This window comes from Phyllobates terribilis, unplaced genomic scaffold (assembly GCF_046119375.1).
Source record: "Phyllobates terribilis strain yellow unplaced genomic scaffold, ASM4611937v1 Scaffold_5__5_contigs__length_657084704, whole genome shotgun sequence".
Lineage (NCBI taxonomy): Eukaryota > Metazoa > Chordata > Amphibia > Anura > Dendrobatidae > Phyllobates > Phyllobates terribilis.
This window is the reverse complement of record NW_027362765.1, coordinates 77,142,244-77,164,985: the sequence shown is the minus strand read 5'-3', so window position 1 is coordinate 77,164,985 and position 22,742 is coordinate 77,142,244. Positions and strand designations below refer to the sequence as shown.

Below are 22,742 nucleotides of genomic sequence, written 5' to 3'. Positions count from 1 at the left end.
CTTCTTTCATTTAATGCCTGCAGACTATAAAAGAGAACCCAACCCAAAAAGTTTGGTTGATTAGTCTGTGGCATTCTGTTAAACTGTTGCTTATGGCGGTCTCTGTGAGCTTCTCAGCGACATTCAGCCAGCCAGGTATCCTGCCTGCAGTAGATGGAATGTGGCAATGGAACGCTGGCTGCGCGTGTCATAATAGGCTCTGAGCCTTTATATACCTGTGCACAGCAGCAGCCACCTTCAGTCTGCTGCTGGACAGCCAGCAGCAGCAGCAGCAGGAGAGGTATGTAATCAGGAGCCCTCCTGCTAAGGGTAGACAGCTGCTCGTTCCACCCCACCCCCCGCCTTAATTGGTTCTCCTCCCTTCCAACGGTGTTGAGGCGGGTGGGAACAGCAGGGGGTGAAGGTGCTGTGTTTAAAGAGGTGGAGTTATGCAGATCTAAAACGCGTGGATTGCAGCAGCAGCAAGCCGAAAAGTGCAGGCATGTAAGGGATCTAGAGGTTGACAACATGTCTTCTTAACGGGAGTCCAGGAGCTCATCTCCACAAATGGACTTTTCAGGATCCTTGGGTGGCTCCGTAGTTTGAAACCAATTCTGGTTATCGCTTCTCGGCCTTTTGGCTAAGATCAAGTGTAGTATCTTTCGAAAAGGCGGTTTTGGATGTTGGCCGCCCTAGTAGATTGATACATTATGCACACTGGGGTTTAGGCGCTTGTTAGTACGCCAGGTGGCTAATATAGTCATCTGGTGGAAAGCATGGCCCCCCAGGATCGACGCCATTGGGCCGGGGAAGATCGAAAGCCCGAAGTGTGAAGTGCCCCAGGAGTGGTGACCCTGGGGTGCCTTAACTCACTGGGATTGGGAACCCCACTTGAGTTTATGGCACATTTGCACAAGCACTTCAAATTTTCTTTCTTCGCACACACCCTTATTCCGGGCCTTCTGGCCTTAGGATGGGGAATTTTTCAATTCCCGGTCGAAGGTCCGGGCAGTATTATACTGTGAAACCTTCACTATTTATTTAATTTCTTTGTCACTGTGTGTCCACTTATTCACGTGTGTCACGTCCTACTAGGATTTTGCCGGGATGCGGTTCCCTTACGGGTTCCTCTCTTGGCAGGTCTAGGGGGGGAGTGTGTGGCCATCAGGTTCCGCTCCCCCCTGAACCCCCCTGGCTCTCCTCTTTCGGGAGGAGAGCGTTGTTGGCTCCCCTCTTCCGGGAGGGGAGCACAGTCTTTGGCTCCCAGTGCCTTGCTCGGGTGAGAACTCGGGCACGTGCTGGGGGTAAGATTGGGTCGCCTCTGGCTTCAGCTGGAGGTGGCTTTTTGTCCCTGTTCCTCGCTGTGGCCTTTTGGCTCGGAGGGACGGGGAATGGTTTGGGGGACCCTTCTCCTTTTGGAGAGGGTTTCAAGAAGACCAGCATCCTAGTGCACTTTTTTTGTGGCACTTGTCACTTTTTTAAGCGCACTCGGGTTTTGTACACGAATTCGGGCTTTCGATAAAAAAAAAAAAAAAATCTGTTCTTATCAGTTTAATATCTGATACGTCCCCTATCTGGGGACCATATATTAAATGGATTTTTAGAACAGGGAGATGGAAAAAGAGCTTGCTCTGTCCACTCCACGCATTGACCTGGTATTGCAGTATCTCCAGGACCGGTGCACCCCTTCTTTAATGCAGTTTCTAAAATCAGAAAGAATTGAATTCAATGTTTTTTGTTCATTTTGCTTGTTTGTCGGATTTTGGGATGGACTCTTTGGCTTTGCTTTTCTTCTCCTCATTGGATTTTTCATGTTCAAAGTTGCAGAAGCCAGATTACAAGCTCATTTTGGTTCAACTTCAGCAACTGTGCATTGCATTGCCATGTAATGTGATGCAATGCTATCTTTCTAGCTCTCCCTTTTTACTTCCTTTTGGATAAACAGACATATTAGGCAAGCATTTTGGAGCTTTCACCTAAATAACTACAGGTGGTGAGATAAGCTGCACAATATAATTGACCTTTCAGTATATTGTTGCACACACACCATCTATTTAGCAAATGCCCTTGTTATCAACAGCAGCCTTTTAAACTCACCTGAGCTAACAGGTATGTGCGCTGGTTACTCTGCTGCGCTTAAAATTTCTTTTTTGGTTTGCTACAATGCCTTTTCTGAATCGTTGTCTCCTTCTGCTGGAACACTGACTTCTTTCATTTAATGCCTGCAGACTATAAAAGAGAACCCAACCCAAAAAGTTTGGTTGATTAGTCTGTGGCATTCTGTTAAACTGTTGCTTATGGCGGTCTCTGTGAGCTTCTCAGCGACATTCAGCCAGCCAGGTATCCTGCCTGCAGTAGATGGAATGTGGCAATGGAACGCTGGCTGCGCGTGTCATAATAGGCTCTGAGCCTTTATATACCTGTGCACAGCAGCAGCCACCTTCAGTCTGCTGCTGGACAGCCAGCAGCAGCAGCAGCAGGAGAGGTATGTAATCAGGAGCCCTCCTGCTAAGGGTAGACAGCTGCTCGTTCCACCCCACCCCCCGCCTTAATTGGTTCTCCTCCCTTCCAACGGTGTTGAGGCGGGTGGGAACAGCAGGGGGTGAAGGTGCTGTGTTTAAAGAGGTGGAGTTATGCAGATCTAAAACGCGTGGATTGCAGCAGCAGCAAGCCGAAAAGTGCAGGCATGTAAGGGATCTAGAGGTTGACAACATGTCTTCTTAACGGGAGTCCAGGAGCTCATCTCCACAAATGGACTTTTCAGGATCCTTGGGTGGCTCCGTAGTTTGAAACCAATTCTGGTTATCGCTTCTCGGCCTTTTGGCTAAGATCAAGTGTAGTATCTGTTCTTATCAGTTTAATATCTGATACGTCCCCTATCTGGGGACCATATATTAAATGGATTTTTAGAACAGGGAGATGGAAAAAGAGCTTGCTCTGTCCACTCCACGCATTGACCTGGTATTGCAGTATCTCCAGGACCGGTGCACCCCTTCTTTAATGCAGTTTCTAAAATCAGAAAGAATTGAATTCAATGTTTTTTGTTCATTTTGCTTGTTTGTCGGATTTTGGGATGGACTCTTTGGCTTTGCTTTTCTTCTCCTCATTGGATTTTTCATGTTCAAAGTTGCAGAAGCCAGATTACAAGCTCATTTTGGTTCAACTTCAGCAACTGTGCATTGCATTGCCATGTAATGTGATGCAATGCTATCTTTCTAGCACTCCCTTTTTACTTCCTTTTGGATAAACAGACATATTAGGCAAGCATTTTGGAGCTTTCACCTAAATAACTACAGGTGGTGAGATAAGCTGCACAATATAATTGACCTTTCAGTATATTGTTGCACACACACCATCTATTTAGCAAATGCCCTTGTTATCAACAGCAGCCTTTTAAACTCACCTGAGCTAACAGGTATGTGCGCTGGTTACTCTGCTGCGCTTAAAATTTCTTTTTTGGTTTGCTACAATGCCTTTTCTGAAACGTTGTCTCCTTCTGCTGGAACACTGACTTCTTTCATTTAATGCCTGCAGACTATAAAAGAGAACCCAACCCAAAAAGTTTGGTTGATTAGTCTGTGGCATTCTGTTAAACTGTTGCTTATGGCGGTCTCTGTGAGCTTCTCAGCGACATTCAGCCAGCCAGGTATCCTGCCTGCAGTAGATGGAATGTGGCAATGGAACGCTGGCTGCGCGTGTCATAATAGGCTCTGAGCCTTTATATACCTGTGCACAGCAGCAGCCACCTTCAGTCTGCTGCTGGACAGCCAGCAGCAGCAGCAGCAGGAGAGGTATGTAATCAGGAGCCCTCCTGCTAAGGGTAGACAGCTGCTCGTTCCACCCCACCCCCCGCCTTAATTGGTTCTCCTCCCTTCCAACGGTGTTGAGGCGGGTGGGAACAGCAGGGGGTGAAGGTGCTGTGTTTAAAGAGGTGGAGTTATGCAGATCTAAAACGCGTGGATTGCAGCAGCAGCAAGCCGAAAAGTGCAGGCATGTAAGGGATCTAGAGGTTGACAACATGTCTTCTTAACGGGAGTCCAGGAGCTCATCTCCACAAATGGACTTTTCAGGATCCTTGGGCGGCTCCGTAGTTTGAAACCAATTCTGGTTATCGCTTCTCGGCCTTTTGGCTAAGATCAAGTGTAGTATCTGTTCTTTTAAGAACACAAGAGCTACGATCTACACTTGACGAGAGCGATCGAACTCGGAAGGAGAAGAGCTTCGGAACCCAGCTGACATCGGAGAAGGAAGGCGGATATCGGTGGGAGGAAGAAGCTCTAAAGAATCCAGAAGAAGACGAAGACTCGGAGAAGAATCGGGCTGTCCTGTGGAATCTTCGAGGAAGAAAATCATCGAGACAAAGACCTTTCGGGGAATTTGTCCAGAACACGACGGGAGAAGAATCTGCATAGCTCCATCCATTCCGGGAAGAGTTCCAGATCCAGCTCCAAGAAGTAACTGCAGGAGGAAAGCCATGGCAAGCGCTGCGAGGAAGGCCGAAAAGAAGAGCCTGGAGCAGGGGACAGCCAGGAGGGCCCAGCCAGGAGCCGATTCTGACCCCAAGGACTCTGCCTCCACGACTGGCCAGCAGAAGGGACCCCAGAAGCCCCGCCACGAAGCTCCAGCCCTGGAGCCATGGATGCGGCAGACGGTGGCCCTGAAGCTGAAGGAAGTGGATGGGAGGGTGCCGGACATGTCCTCGGACGTGTTCTGCCAGAAGATGCTGCTGGATCGAGGCTTCTCCAGGTCGGACACCCTCAGCATCCAGACCTTCTTGACGGGGATCTTCTTCGTCACCTTCGCCACTGTGAACACCTGCAGGAGGTTCTGGGAAATGGTAAGCGCAAAAGGACCGGATAATTCTTTCTCTGCCTTTACAGGTAGCTGCCCTATCCAGAGGGACGAAAGGAGGATCACGGTCTCCATGCGCAACCCGCACACCCCAGGCCAAGACATCTGTACCTTCCTGAGACGCTTCTGTTTAGTTGTGAAGGAACCCTCTCACATCCTGAATGGACTCGGCTTCTGGACAGGTAAGTGGTCGGTGACCGTTAGACTTCACAGGGACCTGGCGTACTCAGACGGACTTCGGCACCTGCCCCCGACATTCTCCCTGGGCAACTCCTACGGCCTCATCTATTACCCGGACATGCCGCGGAACTGCAGGAGATGCGGCAAGAACGGCCACGAGATGAAGGACTGCAAGGAGGATGCCTGCAGGATTTGTCGAGTGACGGGACACAGCTCGAAGGACTGCCCGAAGAAGACGTCCTGCAACCTGTGTGGGCTGGCGGCTCATCTGTACAAGGATTGCCCCAAGCGTGAGAGATCCTGGGCATCGGTGGTTGCGACGACCCCAGCTACGGAGGACAAGGCCCCGACGACCAGGCCTGTGAAGGTCAAGGACGCGACGACCAAGGCCCCAGCGGCCAAGGCCGAGACGACCAAGGCCAATGCGGTCAAGGAGTCGGTGGCCAAAGCCCCAGCGACGGTCCCAGCAGCTCCGAAGCAGAAGAAAAAGTCAAAGGAGGGTAAGAGTTCTGTCACCCCTCTCTCGATCCCTCCCCCTGCCACCCCCGTCCAATCCCCCCCCACCCCGGCCACCCCTGCTGAGGATTCCACTTCCTCTTCCTCCTTCCCCTACTCCTCAGCAGGTGTCCTTTCCCCTGCCCCGGCAGCCACTCTCCCTCCCCAGACCATGGTAGCGGTGGAATTAACCTTTCCTCCACCCGCCGCTATCTATTCCGAGGAGGATTTTCCTCTTCTTGTCTCCCCAGTTCCAACCCGGGGAAAGAGGAAGGTGGAGGACAGCCCTGCTACTGAATCCTCCAAAAAGAAGATTCTGGATTTCGTAGGCGAAAAGGAGGATACCCTCCCTGAGCCAGAAGAGATGGAGCACATGGTTGAGACCCTGGTGGCCGAGCCAGAAGAGGAGGAACTGGTGGTCGCCGAGATCGAGGCCGCGCTGCTTGACCAGATGGAGGAAGAGGGCCTGCTGGTGATCCCGTCACCAGCAGTCAACACCGACGAGGGAGCACCCGACCGGAGTGGTAACTAAGGTGTATTGCCTGCGCTAACTTTTTCTTTTTTCCCTACATGATGGCTAATATTAACTTATTTTCCATTAATGTCAGGAGCATCAAGGACAAGTTCAGACGTCAGACTATTTATGCCTTCCTTACTTCCCAGTTGTGTGATGTTTATATGTTGCAGGAATGTTCCCTTCCCTCCTCTAGGTCCTTCAAACATCTGGCCAGGGAGTGGTCCCACGGTCCATCCTACTGGTCCGGTGGGGGTGACTGCAAGTCTGCGGGGGTCGCAATTCTGATCAGGGGGGGCGCATTCACGCTTGAGTCCGTCCAGGAGCTCATCTGCGGCAGGGCTCTTGTTGTAGATGGCAACTGGGCGGGAGAACCTGTCAGGTTCATCAACGTGTATGCGTCCCCACTGAAGAATGAGCGTTTGGAGCTTTTCCAGACCCTGCGGCTTCAGCTTGCCACCACCAGGACCTTAGTGATGGCCGGGGATTTCAACTGCCCCATCGAGGAGGATGGTCGTAGTTCTGGCACATCTGCCAAGTTGGACATCACGTCCAAGCTGCTCATCGAGATGGTAACCGAGGCCTCTCTTCAGGACGTGGTGGGCTCCATGGGGAGAGGCTCCACGAACTATTCGTGGAGCCGACCCGATGGCTCACTCCGCTCCAGGATTGACTTTGTGTTCACCTCTCGGGCAGTCAGGCAGAGTAGGCACTCGATGGTCTCCTGCTTCTTCTCCGACCACAGAGCCATTCACTTACAAGGTGTCCTCGGCGACGGTTTTCCGTCCGGGCCCGGCTCCTGGAAGCTGAATTGTGCTCTGCTGGCTCAGGATGAAGTCGTGGAGGAGCTGAGAGCAGCCTACGCAATGTGGCAGTCCTACAAGGGTAGCTTCCAAACAGTCTCTGATTGGTGGGAATATGTTAAACTTGAGTTTCGCTGTTTCTTTCAGGCCAAGGGTCGACAACAGGCGTGTGAGAAGAGGAGGGACTTCAGAGGGCTGCAGCGCGAGCTGCGGTCGCTGCAGGACCTTCTTCACTGCGGCTGGGACGTGAGGGAGGAGCTGGAGGAGACCAAGAAGAGCCTGAAAAGGCACTTTGAGGAGGAGTCCAAGCGAATCGTCTTCCGTTCCAAAGTGGAGAATCTGGAGAAGGGTGAGAAATGTAACTCATTCTTTTTCAGGAAACTTCATGCCGGTCACACGCCCCTGAACGAGCTGCGAGACGAGAGCGGAAACATGCGACGTGGGAAGGAGGACGTGATGAGGGTCGTCAGCGACTTCTACAGCGAACTCTACTCCCACAAGACTACCGACCCCGACGCTGCTGATAAGTTCCTGTCAGGTATCACTAACCATCTTGATCCTGCAGGCACGGCAGCCTTGGACAAACCTCTGATGGTGGGCGAATTGCTCTCTGCCGCTAAATCCTTTAGGACCGGCAGGACCCCGGGCAGTGATGGTCTTCCAGCGGAGCTCTATGTAGCGCTGGGAGACCTCATCTGTCCGGACCTGTTGGACCTGTACGAGGAGATGGTGGTGGAGGGTAGAATGCCTCCATCTTTGAGGGAAGGAATGGTCACGATCCTGTACAAGCGGAAGGGAGAGAGGTGCGACCTGAGGAATTGGCGTCCCATCACTCTGCTCAACGTGGACTACAAGATCCTGGCCAAGACGATGGCGACACGACTTAAGACGGTGATCGGACGGATCATCCACCCGGACCAGACCTGCGGCATCCCTGGACGTCGCATCGCAGACAGCCTCGCTCTCGTGCGGGACACGGTCGAGTACATCAAGGTCCGCCGCGCACACGCGGCCCTGGTCTCCTTGGATCAGGAGAAGGCCTTCGACCGGGTTTCCCACGAGTTCATGGGCCGAGCTCTGCACCGGTTAGGTTTGGGTAACATGTTTTGTTCGTATGTCCGTCTGATGTATTTTGATATCCACAGCTCGGTGTTGGTGAACGGCTGGAAGACTGACCCCTTCCCTGTCCTCTCTGGGGTCAGACAAGGCTGCCCTCTATCACCTCTTCTTTTTGTTTGTGTTATAGAACTCTTCGCAGAGGCTATCCGGCAGAATGGAGAGATCAGAGGGATCACCGCACCGGGTCCGGGACGACACGAGGTCAAGTGCTCGCTCTACATGGACGACGTCACCGTCTTCTGCGCTGATCGTGGTTCAGTCGACGCCCTCGTCCAGACGTGTGAGAGGTTCGGCCGGGCTTCAGGGGCCAAAGTCAACTGCAGGAAGTCGGAAGCCATGCTCTTCGGGGATTGGCAGCCGGCCTCCTCCGCCCCCTTCCCCTTCAACATTCAACCGGATTTCCTCAAGGTGCTGGGAGTCTGGTTCGGGAAGGAAGGAGCGGCCCTCAAGTCCTGGCAAGAACGCTTGGCCAAGGTGAAGCAACGGATCGGACTCTGGAGCCTCAGACACCTCACTTGTGAGGGTAAGGCACTCGTCCTGCGTAATGAGGTCCTGCCCGTCTTGCAGTACACGGCGCAGGCCTGGCCCCTACACGTCACTTTGTGCAGGGCCATTACCAGGACAGTGTTTCACTTTGTCTGGGGATCCAAGATGGACAGAGTCAGGCGGGCCGTCATGTACAAGGAGCCTCGCAAGGGTGGGAAGGGCGTTCCAGATATCCCCACCCTCCTGCGATCCTCTTTTGTGTGTGATTGTGTCCGCCGGACTTTGCAAGTCAAGAATGGCTCCGCGGGCAGGTCCATGTCTCGCTTCTTCCTGCTTCCTCTTTGGAGGCGACTCGGCTGGGACAAGTGGGACAGCTCCTTCCCCTACAACTGGACGACGCCATGGTTCTACGGAGACGTCGTTCGATTTGTGGGGGAGCATCAACTGGAGGGACTCAAGCCCGACTTGTGGAAGCCCAAAACTATCCACAAGCTAATCAGAGCCAAGGATGACGTGGAGAACATCACAGGACTTCACCAGGACACGCTGGAGACTGTGTGGACAAATGTGTCGTCTGACAGGCTGACCAACGGGCACAAGGACTTGTCGTGGATGGCGATTCAGGGCGGACTGCCCGTCCGGTCATTCATGCATGCCCGGAACCTGTGCAAGACCCGGTACTGCCCAAGGTGCCCCTTCGTGGAGGAAACATCTTTGCACACTTTTTGGGACTGCGGATTTGCACAGCGCCTATTGACTGCACTTGAGGACGACCTGAGGAACTCTGTCCCCAGGGCGAGCCTATCGCACCATTCTGTGCTTTATGGACTCTTCCCTGGGGTTCATACCGTCGGAGCCATCCAGGAGGCTTGGCGCCTTATGAACTGCTTCAAGGATGCCCTTTGGGTCGCCAGGAACCGGCTCATCTTGAGGAGGGAGAGGATGTCCATCCAGGACTGCCGCAGGCTGATCCACAGCCTGCTCAGAGACTATTCCATCATGGACGGTCCGGAGGATGAGTATGAGGACTAAACCCCTCCTCCCCCTCTCCCCTTATGTGTCTTGTCTTTCAATAAAGCTTCGGGCCTGTGATTTTCCCCTCCCCATCCCCTTTTTCCCAATCCCTATCCCTTATCACGGTTCGTCATACTGTATTGATTGATATGCTTTTTCTTTCAGATTGAGTGTTTTGTGTAGCATAGGGGTGTGATGTGTCTAGTTAGTGCGTCGTATCCTCATGCTATGTAAATATGATGTAGAATTCTGTGTGTACTGGGCTGCGGCTCTGTACACTGTCTGTTAACTTATTTTTTGTGCTAATAAAAGATATATTCAATCAAAAAAATCTGTTCTTATCAGTTTAATATCTGATACGTCCCCTATCTGGGGACCATATATTAAATGGATTTTTAGAACAGGGAGATGGAAAAAGAGCTTGCTCTGTCCACTCCACGCATTGACCTGGTATTGCAGTATCTCCAGGACCGGTGCACCCCTTCTTTAATGCAGTTTCTAAAATCAGAAAGAATTGAATTCAATGTTTTTTGTTCATTTTGCTTGTTTGTCGGATTTTGGGATGGACTCTTTGGCTTTGCTTTTCTTCTCCTCATTGGATTTTTCATGTTCAAAGTTGCAGAAGCCAGATTACAAGCTCATTTTGGTTCAACTTCAGCAACTGTGCATTGCATTGCCATGTAATGTGATGCAATGCTATCTTTCTAGCTCTCCCTTTTTACTTCCTTTTGGATAAACAGACATATTAGGCAAGCATTTTGGAGCTTTCACCTAAATAACTACAGGTGGTGAGATAAGCTGCACAATATAATTGACCTTTCAGTATATTGTTGCACACACACCATCTATTTAGCAAATGCCCTTGTTATCAACAGCAGCCTTTTAAACTCACCTGAGCTAACAGGTATGTGCGCTGGTTACTCTGCTGCGCTTAAAATTTCTTTTTTGGTTTGCTACAATGCCTTTTCTGAAACGTTGTCTCCTTCTGCTGGAACACTGACTTCTTTCATTTAATGCCTGCAGACTATAAAAGAGAACCCAACCCAAAAAGTTTGGTTGATTAGTCTGTGGCATTCTGTTAAGCTGTTGCTTATGGCGTTCTCTGTGAGCTTCTCAGCGACATTCAGCCAGCCAGGTATCCTGCCTGCAGTAGATGGAATGTGGCAATGGAACGCTGGCTGCGCGTGTCATAATAGGCTCTGAGCCTTTATATACCTGTGCACAGCAGCAGCCACCTTCAGTCTGCTGCTGGACAGCCAGCAGCAGCAGCAGCAGGAGAGGTATGTAATCAGGAGCCCTCCTGCTAAGGGTAGACAGCTGCTCGTTCCACCCCACCCCCCGCCTTAATTGGTTCTCCATTCCTTTCCAACGGTGTTGAGGCGGGTGGGAACAGCATGGGGTGAAGGTGCTGTGTTTAAAGAGGTGGAGTTATGCAGATCTAAAACGCGTGGATTGCAGCAGCAGCAAGCCGAAAAGTGCAGGCATGTAAGGGATCTAGAGGTTGACAACATGTCTTCTTAACGGGAGTCCAGGAGCTCATCTCCACAAATGGACTTTTCAGGATCCTTGGGTGGCTCCGTAGTTTGAAACCAATTCTGGTTATCGCTTCTCGGCCTTTTGGCTAAGATCAAGTGTAGTATCTGTTCTTATCAGTTTAATATCTGATACGTCCCCTATCTGAGGACCATATATTAAATGGATTTTTAGAACAGAGAGATGGAAAAAGAGCTTGCTCTGTCCACTCCACGCATTGACCTGGTATTGCAGTATCTCCAGGACCGGTGCACCCCTTCTTTAATGCAGTTTCTAAAATCAGAAAGAATTGAATTCAATGTTTTTTGTTCATTTTGCTTGTTTGTCGGATTTTGGGATGGACTCTTTGGCTTTGCTTTTCTTCTCCTCATTGGATTTTTCATGTTCAAAGTTGCAGAAGCCAGATTACAAGCTCATTTTGGTTCAACTTCAGCAACTGTGCATTGCATTGCCATGTAATGTGATGCAATGCTATCTTTCTAGCTCTCCCTTTTTACTTCCTTTTGGATAAACAGACATATTAGGCAAGCATTTTGGAGCTTTCACCTAAATAACTACAGGTGGTGAGATAAGCTGCACAATATAATTGACCTTTCAGTATATTGTTGCACACACACCATCTATTTAGCAAATGCCCTTGTTATCAACAGCAGCCTTTTAAACTCACCTGAGCTAACAGGTATGTGCGCTGGTTACTCTGCTGCGCTTAAAATTTCTTTTTTGGTTTGCTACAATGCCTTTTCTGAAACGTTGTCTCCTTCTGCTGGAACACTGACTTCTTTCATTTAATGCCTGCAGACTATAAAAGAGAACCCAACCCAAAAAGTTTGGTTGATTAGTCTGTGGCATTCTGTTAAACTGTTGCTTATGGCGGTCTCTGTGAGCTTCTCAGCGACATTCAGCCAGCCAGGTATCCTGCCTGCAGTAGATGGAATGTGGCAATGGAACGCTGGCTGCGCGTGTCATAATAGGCTCTGAGCCTTTATATACCTGTGCACAGCAGCAGCCACCTTCAGTCTGCTGCTGGACAGCCAGCAGCAGCAGCAGCAGGAGAGGTATGTAATCAGGAGCCCTCCTGCTAAGGGTAGACAGCTGCTCGTTCCACCCCACCCCCCGCCTTAATTGGTTCTCCTCCCTTCCAACGGTGTTGAGGCGGGTGGGAACAGCAGGGGGTGAAGGTGCTGTGTTTAAAGAGGTGGAGTTATGCAGATCTAAAACGCGTGGATTGCAGCAGCAGCAAGCCGAAAAGTGCAGGCATGTAAGGGATCCAGAGGTTGACAACATGTCTTATTAACGGGAGTCCAGGAGCTCATCTCCACAAATGGACTTTTCAGGATCCTTGGGTGGCTCCGTAGTTTGAAACCAATTCTGGTTATCGCTTCTCGGCCTTTTGGCTAAGATCAAGTGTAGTATCTGTTCTTATCAGTTTAATATCTGATACGTCCCCTATCTGGGGACCATATATTAAATGGATTTTTAGAACAGGGAGATGGAAAAAGAGCTTGCTCTGTCCACTCCACGCATTGACCTGGTATTGCAGTATCTCCAGGACCGGTGCACCCCTTCTTTAATGCAGTTTCTAAAATCAGAAAGAATTGAATTCAATGTTTTTTGTTCATTTTGCTTGTTTGTCGGATTTTGGGATGGACTCTTTGGCTTTGCTTTTCTTCTCCTCATTGGATTTTTCATGTTCAAAGTTGCAGAAGCCAGATTACAAGCTCATTTTGGTTCAACTTCAGCAACTGTGCATTGCATTGCCATGTAATGTGATGCAATGCTATCTTTCTAGCTCTCCTTTTTTACTTCCTTTTGGATAAACAGACATATTAGGCAAGCATTTTGGAGCTTTCACCTAAATAACTACAGGTGGTGAGATAAGCTGCACAATATAATTGACCTTTCAGTATATTGTTGCACACACACCATCTATTTAGCAAATGCCCTTGTTATCAACAGCAGCCTTTTAAACTCACCTGAGCTAACAGGTATGTGCGCTGGTTACTCTGCTGCGCTTAAAATTTCTTTTTTGGTTTGCTACAATGCCTTTTCTGAAACGTTGTCTCCTTCTGCTGGAACACTGACTTCTTTCATTTAATGCCTGCAGACTATAAAAGAGAACCCAACCCAAAAAGTTTGGTTGATTAGTCTGTGGCATTCTGTTAAGCTGTTGCTTATGGCGTTCTCTGTGAGCTTCTCAGCGACATTCAGCCAGCCAGGTATCCTGCCTGCAGTAGATGGAATGTGGCAATGGAACGCTGGCTGCGCGTGTCATAATAGGCTCTGAGCCTTTATATACCTGTGCACAGCAGCAGCCACCTTCAGTCTGCTGCTGGACAGCCAGCAGCAGCAGCAGCAGGAGAGGTATGTAATCAGGAGCCCTCCTGCTAAGGGTAGACAGCTGCTCGTTCCACCCCACCCCCCGCCTTAATTGGTTCTCCATTCCTTTCCAACAGTGTTGAGGCGGGTGGGAACAGCAGGGGGTGAAGGTGCTGTGTTTAAAGAGGTGGAGTTATGCAGATCTAAAACGCGTGGATTGCAGCAGCAGCAAGCCGAAAAGTGCAGGCATGTAAGGGATCTAGAGGTTGACAACATGTCTTCTTAACGGGAGTCCAGGAGCTCATCTCCACAAATGGACTTTTCAGGATCCTTGGGTGGCTCCGTAGTTTGAAACCAATTCTGGTTATCGCTTCTCGGCCTTTTGGCTAAGATCAAGTGTAGTATCTGTTCTTATCAGTTTAATATCTGATACGTCCCCTATCTGAGGACCATATATTAAATGGATTTTTAGAACAGGGAGATGGAAAAAGAGCTTGCTCTGTCCACTCCACGCATTGACCTGGTATTGCAGTATCTCCAGGACCGGTGCACCCCTTCTTTAATGCAGTTTCTAAAATCAGAAAGAATTGAATTCAATGTTTTTTGTTCATTTTGCTTGTTTGTCGGATTTTGGGATGGACTCTTTGGCTTTGCTTTTCTTCTCCTCATTGGATTTTTCATGTTCAAAGTTGCAGAAGCCAGATTACAAGCTCATTTTGGTTCAACTTCAGCAACTGTGCATTGCATTGCCATGTAATGTGATGCAATGCTATCTTTCTAGCTCTCCCTTTTTACTTCCTTTTGGATAAACAGACATATTAGGCAAGCATTTTGGAGCTTTCACCTAAATAACTACAGGTGGTGAGATAAGCTGCACAATATAATTGACCTTTCAGTATATTGTTGCACACACACCATCTATTTAGCAAATGCCCTTGTTATCAACAGCAGCCTTTTAAACTCACCTGAGCTAACAGGTATGTGCGCTGGTTACTCTGCTGCGCTTAAAATTTCTTTTTTGGTTTGCTACAATGCCTTTTCTGAAACGTTGTCTCCTTCTGCTGGAACACTGACTTCTTTCATTTAATGCCTGCAGACTATAAAAGAGAACCCAACCCAAAAAGTTTGGTTGATTAGTCTGTGGCATTCTGTTAAACTGTTGCTTATGGCGGTCTCTGTGAGCTTCTCAGCGACATTCAGCCAGCCAGGTATCCTGCCTGCAGTAGATGGAATGTGGCAATGGAACGCTGGCTGCGCGTGTCATAATAGGCTCTGAGCCTTTATATACCTGTGCACAGCAGCAGCCACCTTCAGTCTGCTGCTGGACAGCCAGCAGCAGCAGCAGCAGGAGAGGTATGTAATCAGGAGCCCTCCTGCTAAGGGTAGACAGCTGCTCGTTCCACCCCACCCCCCGCCTTAATTGGTTCTCCTCCCTTCCAACGGTGTTGAGGCGGGTGGGAACAGCAGGGGGTGAAGGTGCTGTGTTTAAAGAGGTGGAGTTATGCAGATCTAAAACGCGTGGATTGCAGCAGCAGCAAGCCGAAAAGTGCAGGCATGTAAGGGATCTAGAGGTTGACAACATGTCTTCTTAACGGGAGTCCAGGAGCTCATCTCCACAAATGGACTTTTCAGGATCCTTGGGTGGCTCCGTAGTTTGAAACCAATTCTGGTTATCGCTTCTCGGCCTTTTGGCTAAGATCAAGTGTAGTATCTGTTCTTATCAGTTTAATATCTGATACGTCCCCTATCTGGGGACCATATATTAAATGGATTTTTAGAACAGGGAGATGGAAAAAGAGCTTGCTCTGTCCACTCCACGCATTGACCTGGTATTGCAGTATCTCCAGGACCGGTGCACCCCTTCTTTAATGCAGTTTCTAAAATCAGAAAGAATTGAATTCAATGTTTTTTGTTCATTTTGCTTGTTTGTCGGATTTTGGGATGGACTCTTTGGCTTTGCTTTTCTTCTCCTCATTGGATTTTTCATGTTCAAAGTTGCAGAAGCCAGATTACAAGCTCATTTTGGTTCAACTTCAGCAACTGTGCATTGCATTGCCATGTAATGTGATGCAATGCTATCTTTCTAGCTCTCCCTTTTTACTTCCTTTTGGATAAACAGACATATTAGGCAAGCATTTTGGAGCTTTCACCTAAATAACTACAGGTGGTGAGATAAGCTGCACAATATAATTGACCTTTCAGTATATTGTTGCACACACACCATCTATTTAGCAAATGCCCTTGTTATCAACAGCAGCCTTTTAAACTCACCTGAGCTAACAGGTATGTGCGCTGGTTACTCTGCTGCGCTTAAAATTTCTTTTTTGGTTTGCTACAATGCCTTTTCTGAAACGTTGTCTCCTTCTGCTGGAACACTGACTTCTTTCATTTAATGCCTGCAGACTATAAAAGAGAACCCAACCCAAAAAGTTTGGTTGATTAGTCTGTGGCATTCTGTTAAACTGTTGCTTATGGCGGTCTCTGTGAGCTTCTCAGCGACATTCAGCCAGCCAGGTATCCTGCCTGCAGTAGATGGAATGTGGCAATGGAACGCTGGCTGCGCGTGTCATAATAGGCTCTGAGCCTTTATATACCTGTGCACAGCAGCAGCCACCTTCAGTCTGCTGCTGGACAGCCAGCAGCAGCAGCAGCAGGAGAGGTATGTAATCAGGAGCCCTCCTGCTAAGGGTAGACAGCTGCTCGTTCCACCCCACCCCCCGCCTTAATTGGTTCTCCTCCCTTCCAACGGTGTTGAGGCGGGTGGGAACAGCAGGGGGTGAAGGTGCTGTGTTTAAAGAGGTGGAGTTATGCAGATCTAAAACGCGTGGATTGCAGCAGCAGCAAGCCGAAAAGTGCAGGCATGTAAGGGATCTAGAGGTTGACAACATGTCTTCTTAACGGGAGTCCAGGAGCTCATCTCCACAAATGGACTTTTCAGGATCCTTGGGTGGCTCCGTAGTTTGAAACCAATTCTGGTTATCGCTTCTCGGCCTTTTGGCTACGATCAAGTGCTTTATTGCAGGAGATTGTGGTTGAAGGGCACTCGGGTACCCCTCTCCTTGGCCTGGCAGGATCGTCCACTTTGGTGGACTTAACCTGCTTGCTGCTATTAGGGAGAGTGCTTAGTCCCAGGGTAACGAGTTGCGATCCCCCAGCTTCCAGGTGTTTTTCGCTGCAAGAACACTGGGAGCGCAGATTGCAAGCGGCTGCAATTTGCAACCTTGTTGCGTTTTTCCATGGAGGTTGACCCTAACCTCGTGCCTCTTTATGCGAGGCTAAAAAACTCTATCCGAGTTCACTTCACGGCGGGTGGCTCGGATATGAGGAAATTAGGGTATGTAGTCCAGGACGTGCTCAGGAACCTTCTTGGCGTACAAAGGAATGAAATTCTCTCCATCCAGGATTATCCCAGAAGAGGTGACTATAACATCACATTCACCGGAGAAGGTATTTTTAGAGATGTACTAGAAAAGTTAAAAAAAGTTGAAAATAGTCCTGTTTTGAAAGGGATACAAATTGTTGAGCACGTCCTGGATGAGGTAAGACTGGTTATTGTAAAAATATTTTCGCCCTTTGTTTCTGCTCCAGAAGTAATGTCATTTCTAGCAATTTATTTTAAAAGTGTTAAATGTATTGGGAAGATATTAAACGAATATAACATATGGACATCTAAGTGGAAATTCCTTGTGAAGTGCACAAGAGATCCAAATACACCAGGTGGTATACGGCTCCCCCCTGCCCGTTTCAAAATTGGGCAAACAAATGGGGATTTCTTCTTTTCTGGGATGCCAGTATATTGCAGAAATTGTGGGCGCTATGGTCATTCAAAAGAAAACTGTCATGTATCATGTAGAAATTGTGCTAGTGAAGAACATGAGACAAAAGAATGCCCTAAGGAAAAGAAATGCAGTTTTTGCCAGACTCCAGGTCACTTTTATTTTTCTTGTCCTCACAGATTTCGGGAAGATGAGCAAAAGGGGAAGTCCAAGACGTCCGACCAAGGACCAAAAGATCAGACCACCCCTCAGGAGGAGGAACAACAACCTGGAGCCTCTGGAGACAATAAGGGCGTACCAAATAGTGAAGTGTCTCCAGAGTCTATGACAGGTAAAATACCAAATCCCAAAACCTGGCTGCAGGACCTGCGGGAGTCCAAAAGGAGGGCTGAGAAGGAGCAGAAGGGCACTACTGGTAAGGTCAAAAGGGACCGGCAAAAGGCCGACACAGAAGCCCATGCCCAGTCTGGGTCTCCTAGTGCTGAGGGCGCTGAGTGGATAAAGGTGGGTCCTAAGAAAAAGAAAAAGGGTGGTTCGGAGGAGGCAGCAGGAGGTGAACAGATGGACACTTCTCCAGAAGGGGACGTGGACGCTGGACCCTCAGGGGTTTCGGTCTCCGCTGCTACAGGTGGGGACCGGGATCTTGCTGCCTCTGAAGAGTCAGAGGCTCTGCCTTGTGCGCAACCTCCTCCTATAGGACGACCTTCTACAGGTCAAACAGGGGCGGCGGAACCCCTCGGGGACCCACCTGATGAGGAACTGCATGGCCAGCCAATGGAGACCCAGCGGGTTCTGCCAGCCAGCCCTCCGAGCTATGCCAGTGTAGCGTCGGGTTTATATAAATGTGGTAATCTTTCCTCCTCCACGGAGACTCTCGTGACGATACTATCAGATGAGGAGGGAGGCGCAAGCCCAGTGGTCTGATCAGGTTCATCGGACAGGTAAATCCGTTGCTCTTAGTTACCTAAGTAAAATTTCTACATTTTCTAATGATGGCTGAACTCAAAGGTATTTCCCTCAACGTGAGAGGCATAAAATCTAACACGAGAAGAACTGCTCTTTTTAATTTTTTTACGTGTTTTACTGCATCTGTATTTTTTCTGCAAGAATGTAATATCCCACATGAAATGTCATATCAAAAATATAAAGATGAGTGGAAGTGTGGGCCATCTGTCTGGTCCGGATCGAATGCTGCAGGATCAGCGGGTGTAGCCATACTTTTTAAAGGGAACGTTTTAATTGATTTTATTCAGGAAATTTTACCAGGTCGTATTTTATTAGTGAAAGCTTTTATTGATGGTATTAGATGGCAGTTTTTAAATTTTTATGGATCCCCAGAGAAAAATGAAAGAGCCGAAATGCTTGATCTTTTACCATTATTTATTAATAACTCTGAACCTTTTATCTTAGCAGGGGATTTTAATTGTGTTTTAAAAGGTGAAAACCGGCGCTCCAGCTCTGTAAGCAGGAACTACGATAAAACCTCAGGTATGCTACATGATATAGTCAAAGATGCTAAATTGATAGACATATATAAAGAGTGTCATAGTGACAGCCCAGAGGACGCCGGTTTCACTTGGAGCAATGCTAATTGTAGCTCTAGGATTGATTTTATTTTTGGTTCAGATAAAACAATACCTGCCAAATGTGAAGTTTTAACTAATATATTTTCAGACCATAAACTTTTATCCTTTACCATAAAAGTAAATTACAACAAAAAATGTGGTAAGAAAAGCTGGAAAATGAACGTATCCCTTTTAACCGACCCGCAGATTTTATCAGATTTTATTGAGTTTTATAGGAAATGTAGAAAAGGGAAAAAAACAAATGAGACTATGAGTGTATGGTGGGATAGAATGAAAGTAAAAATAAAAGACTTTTTTATTAAAAAGAGTATATGTAGAGCCAAAGAAAAATATGAAGAATATAGAATTTTAAATACCCGCCTACAAACATTATTTAAGCTCAGAGACAATGGGATAGATGTACAACTTGATATTTCAAACTTAAAAGAAGAGATTTCAAAATGGCTAGAACAAAAAGGAAAAGAGATAATTTTTCGTTCTAGAGTACAACATATAGAAGAAAATGAAAAGTGTTCCAGATATTTTTTTAGGAAAAATAAAAAAGAAAAAGTGATAATTGACCATATAGATGGTGAGAATAATATAAAAAATATGCTGGGTAAAGTTGAGGTTTTTTTTTCTAATCTTTTTAATGGAAAAAATATAGATAATAAATTAATGGATGATTCGCTGCAAGGACTAACAGCTGTTTTAGATCCCGCATCCCAAGAGTTTTTATCCCAAGTTTTAACGGAACAAGAAATGTTAAAAACTATTAAAAGTTTTAAAACTGGAAAGGTCCCTGGTCCTGATGGCATCCCAATAGAATTTTATGTATGTTTTTATGATATTTTAAAAGATGATTTGTTTTATTTGTTTACTGAGGTTTTTAATAATAAGGTTTTATTAAATTCCTGGAAGAAAGGTGAAGTCTCCCTCCTATACAAAAAAGGCGATAAATCAAAATTAGAAAACTGGAGACCAATAACACTTTTAAATTGTGACTATAAAATAATGGCTAAAATTTGTGCAAATCGTCTAAAAGAAGTCATCAGCAAAGTTATTCATTCTAATCAAGTGTGTGGGGTGCCGGGGCGCAGTATATGGGACAATCTGAATTTAGTGAAAGACTGTATTGAGGATGTGAAAGACAGAAAGGGGAAAATGGCGATTTTATCTATTGATTTTGAAAAAGCATTTGACCGTGTCTCACACTTTTATCTTTTTAAAGTTTTAGAGAAAATGGGCATACCAGAAGGATTTTTACTATCGCTTAAAGCATTTTACAAGGATTGTACAAGTAAGATTTTAGTGAATGGTTTTAAGACACAAGAGGTATTTTTACGGTCAGGGGTGAAACAGGGATGCCCTCTGTCCCCCCTACTGTTTATCTGTGCACTGGAACCAATGTTATGTGCAATACGCCAAAATAAACAGATATGCGGTGTCCCTCTGCCTGGAAGCGGTGGTTTGGAGGCCAAGGTTGTAGGCTACATGGATGACGTGGCGGTCTTGTGTACAGATGCACCATCACTTACGGCCACTCTCCATCAAGTGCAATCCTTTTGTCTAGCTTCTGGTTTTAAAATCAATTTTAATAAGTGTAACATTTTAAGTGTTGGGGGGATGATTTTACGTGATGTACCAATTAATGTCTCCGAATCCATTTCCATTTTAGGTATATCATTCACTGAAAATAATGATGGTTATAATAGTTGGGAAACAGTTACACAGAAAGTAAATACGAAAATATGTATGTGGAACATGAGGAGACTTACAATGGAGGGTAAAGTATTGGTTTTAAAGATGGTGATTTTACCTCTTTTATTGTATGTTAGCATGGTTTTCCCCCCGCCTGTTAATGTTTTAAAAAAGATAACCAAAACCTGTTTTACCTTCTTTTGGAACTCAAAAATGGAAAAGCTGAAAAGAGAAATCGTGATGAAATCAAAAGTAAAAGGTGGTAAAGATTTTCCAGATTTTAATAGGTTTCTTTTAATCCATCTGTTCGTTTACTGTTTTAATGCCCTTTTTAAGAATCACTATTGGTCCTTTTTTATGCGTTTTAATACAGGATTTTTTATGAGAAAGTTTGGATGGTATGAAGTTAATATATCTGTGCCCCATGCTTTTAATTTGTCGACGCATTATGAGATTTTAAGGAAAATAGTGTCCGATTTTAATTTAGGGACTAAGAAAATAGAGGAATTAAGAAATAGTAAAAAACTAATTAAAGAAATACGTAAAAGTGAGGAAATATGTAATGTTGACAGATATGATGATGACAAATCTATGTCTATCTGGAAAATGATTAACGTTTTTTATCTTTTTAATGAACAGAGAGATCTGGCTTGGAGTTGCATGCACCGCTGTCTTCCTTGCCGGGCATTCCAATACAGAAGAGGATTTGTGAGGTCTGCCATCTGCCCAAGAGCCGGATGCCAAGACGAGGAAACGGTGGAACATCTATTATGGACATGTAATTTTGCAAAGGATTTCTGGAGAAGACTGCTCCCCCTACTGGAAAGGGTGGCAGACCTCAAGGACTTTACATATAAAACTGTGCTATACGGACTTATGGAATGCCCCACAATGGACCAGTACACAATGGCTTGGAAGACAGTGAACTGCGCCAAGTCATCTCTCTGGAAAGCGCGCAACATTGCTATTTTTAAACAAGATGTTTTATCAGTGAATGATGTTTTAAGTTTATGTTTATGTGAAATGTATACTTATTATTTAATTGACAAAAAGAAGAATTTACATATTTCCAAAAAATGGCTTGTTGACCAATGGAACCTAATTATTTAAAATCTTTGTATTTTTTTGTTTTGTAAATTTCATTTGTCTTTTAACGTTTGGTATTTGTGTAATTATGCTTGTAATTTGTTAAAGTTTTAATAAACGGTTTTATCCCTCTGCAGGGGATAGCCAAATAAAAAAAAAAAATATCTGTTCTTATCAGTTTAATATCTGATACGTCCCCTATCTGGGGACCATATATTAAATGGATTTTTAGAACAGGGAGATGGAAAAAGAGCTTGCTCTGTCCACTCCACGCATTGACCTGGTATTGCAGTATCTCCAGGACCGGTGCACCCCTTCTTTAATGCAGTTTCTAAAATCAGAAAGAATTGAATTCAATGTTTTTTGTTCATTTTGCTTGTTTGTCGGATTTTGGGATGGACTCTTTGGCTTTGCTTTTCTTCTCCTCATTGGATTTTTCATGTTCAAAGTTGCAGAAGCCAGATTACAAGCTCATTTTGGTTCAACTTCAGCAACTGTGCATTGCATTGCCATGTAATGTGATGCAATGCTATCTTTCTAGCTCTCCCTTTTTACTTCCTTTTGGATAAACAGACATATTAGGCAAGCATTTTGGAGCTTTCACCTAAATAACTACAGGTGGTGAGATAAGCTGCACAATATAATTGACCTTTCAGTATATTGTTGCACACACACCATCTATTTAGCAAATGCCCTTGTTATCAACAGCAGCCTTTTAAACTCACCTGAGCTAACAGGTATGTGCGCTGGTTACTCTGCTGCGCTTAAAATTTCTTTTTTGGTTTGCTACAATGCCTTTTCTGAAACGTTGTCTCCTTCTGCTGGAACACTGACTTCTTTCATTTAATGCCTGCAGACTATAAAAGAGAACCCAACCCAAAAAGTTTGGTTGATTAGTCTGTGGCATTCTGTTAAACTGTTGCTTATGGCGGTCTCTGTGAGCTTCTCAGCGACATTCAGCCAGCCAGGTATCCTGCCTGCAGTAGATGGAATGTGGCAATGGAACGCTGGCTGCGCGTGTCATAATAGGCTCTGAGCCTTTATATACCTGTGCACAGCAGCAGCCACCTTCAGTCTGCTGCTGGACAGCCAGCAGCAGCAGCAGCAGGAGAGGTATGTAATCAGGAGCCCTCCTGCTAAGGGCAGACAGCTGCTCGTTCCACCCCACCCCCCGCCTTAATTGGTTCTCCTCCCTTCCAACGGTGTTGAGGCGGGTGGGAACAGCAGGGGGTGAAGGTGCTGTGTTTAAAGAGGTGGAGTTATGCAGATCTAAAACGCGTGGATTGCAGCAGCAGCAAGCCGAAAAGTGCAGGCATGTAAGGGA

General features: G+C 46.6%; 8 non-coding genes and 2 pseudogenes across 8 annotated transcripts; all 10 read left to right on the top strand.

Annotated features, from left to right (window-relative positions):
- Positions 1–599: 599 nt before the first annotated feature.
- LOC141151223 (U2 spliceosomal RNA) lies at positions 600–691 on the top strand (annotated as a pseudogene).
- A 794-nt stretch (positions 692–1,485) lies between these two features.
- LOC141150620 (U2 spliceosomal RNA) lies at positions 1,486–1,668 on the top strand. Its single transcript, XR_012246770.1, has one exon. It is a non-coding gene; the product is annotated as a U2 spliceosomal RNA (small nuclear RNA).
- Positions 1,669–2,783: 1,115 nt separating this feature from the next.
- On the top strand, positions 2,784–2,974 carry LOC141273980 (U2 spliceosomal RNA). Its single transcript, XR_012322278.1, has one exon. It is a non-coding gene; the product is annotated as a U2 spliceosomal RNA (small nuclear RNA).
- Positions 2,975–4,089: 1,115 nt separating this feature from the next.
- On the top strand, positions 4,090–4,167 carry LOC141151046 (U2 spliceosomal RNA; annotated as a pseudogene).
- Positions 4,168–9,731: 5,564 nt separating this feature from the next.
- On the top strand, positions 9,732–9,925 carry LOC141150266 (U2 spliceosomal RNA). Its single transcript, XR_012246523.1, has one exon. It is a non-coding gene; the product is annotated as a U2 spliceosomal RNA (small nuclear RNA).
- Positions 9,926–11,042: 1,117 nt separating this feature from the next.
- LOC141150126 (U2 spliceosomal RNA) lies at positions 11,043–11,233 on the top strand. Its single transcript, XR_012246396.1, has one exon. It is a non-coding gene; the product is annotated as a U2 spliceosomal RNA (small nuclear RNA).
- Positions 11,234–12,348: 1,115 nt separating this feature from the next.
- Positions 12,349–12,539, top strand: LOC141273979 (U2 spliceosomal RNA). Its single transcript, XR_012322277.1, has one exon. It is a non-coding gene; the product is annotated as a U2 spliceosomal RNA (small nuclear RNA).
- Positions 12,540–13,656: 1,117 nt separating this feature from the next.
- Positions 13,657–13,847, top strand: LOC141149860 (U2 spliceosomal RNA). Its single transcript, XR_012246142.1, has one exon. It is a non-coding gene; the product is annotated as a U2 spliceosomal RNA (small nuclear RNA).
- A 1,115-nt stretch (positions 13,848–14,962) lies between these two features.
- LOC141273978 (U2 spliceosomal RNA) lies at positions 14,963–15,153 on the top strand. Its single transcript, XR_012322276.1, has one exon. It is a non-coding gene; the product is annotated as a U2 spliceosomal RNA (small nuclear RNA).
- Positions 15,154–21,543: 6,390 nt separating this feature from the next.
- LOC141150382 (U2 spliceosomal RNA) lies at positions 21,544–21,735 on the top strand. Its single transcript, XR_012246598.1, has one exon. It is a non-coding gene; the product is annotated as a U2 spliceosomal RNA (small nuclear RNA).
- The last annotated feature ends 1,007 nt before the right edge of the window (positions 21,736–22,742 follow it).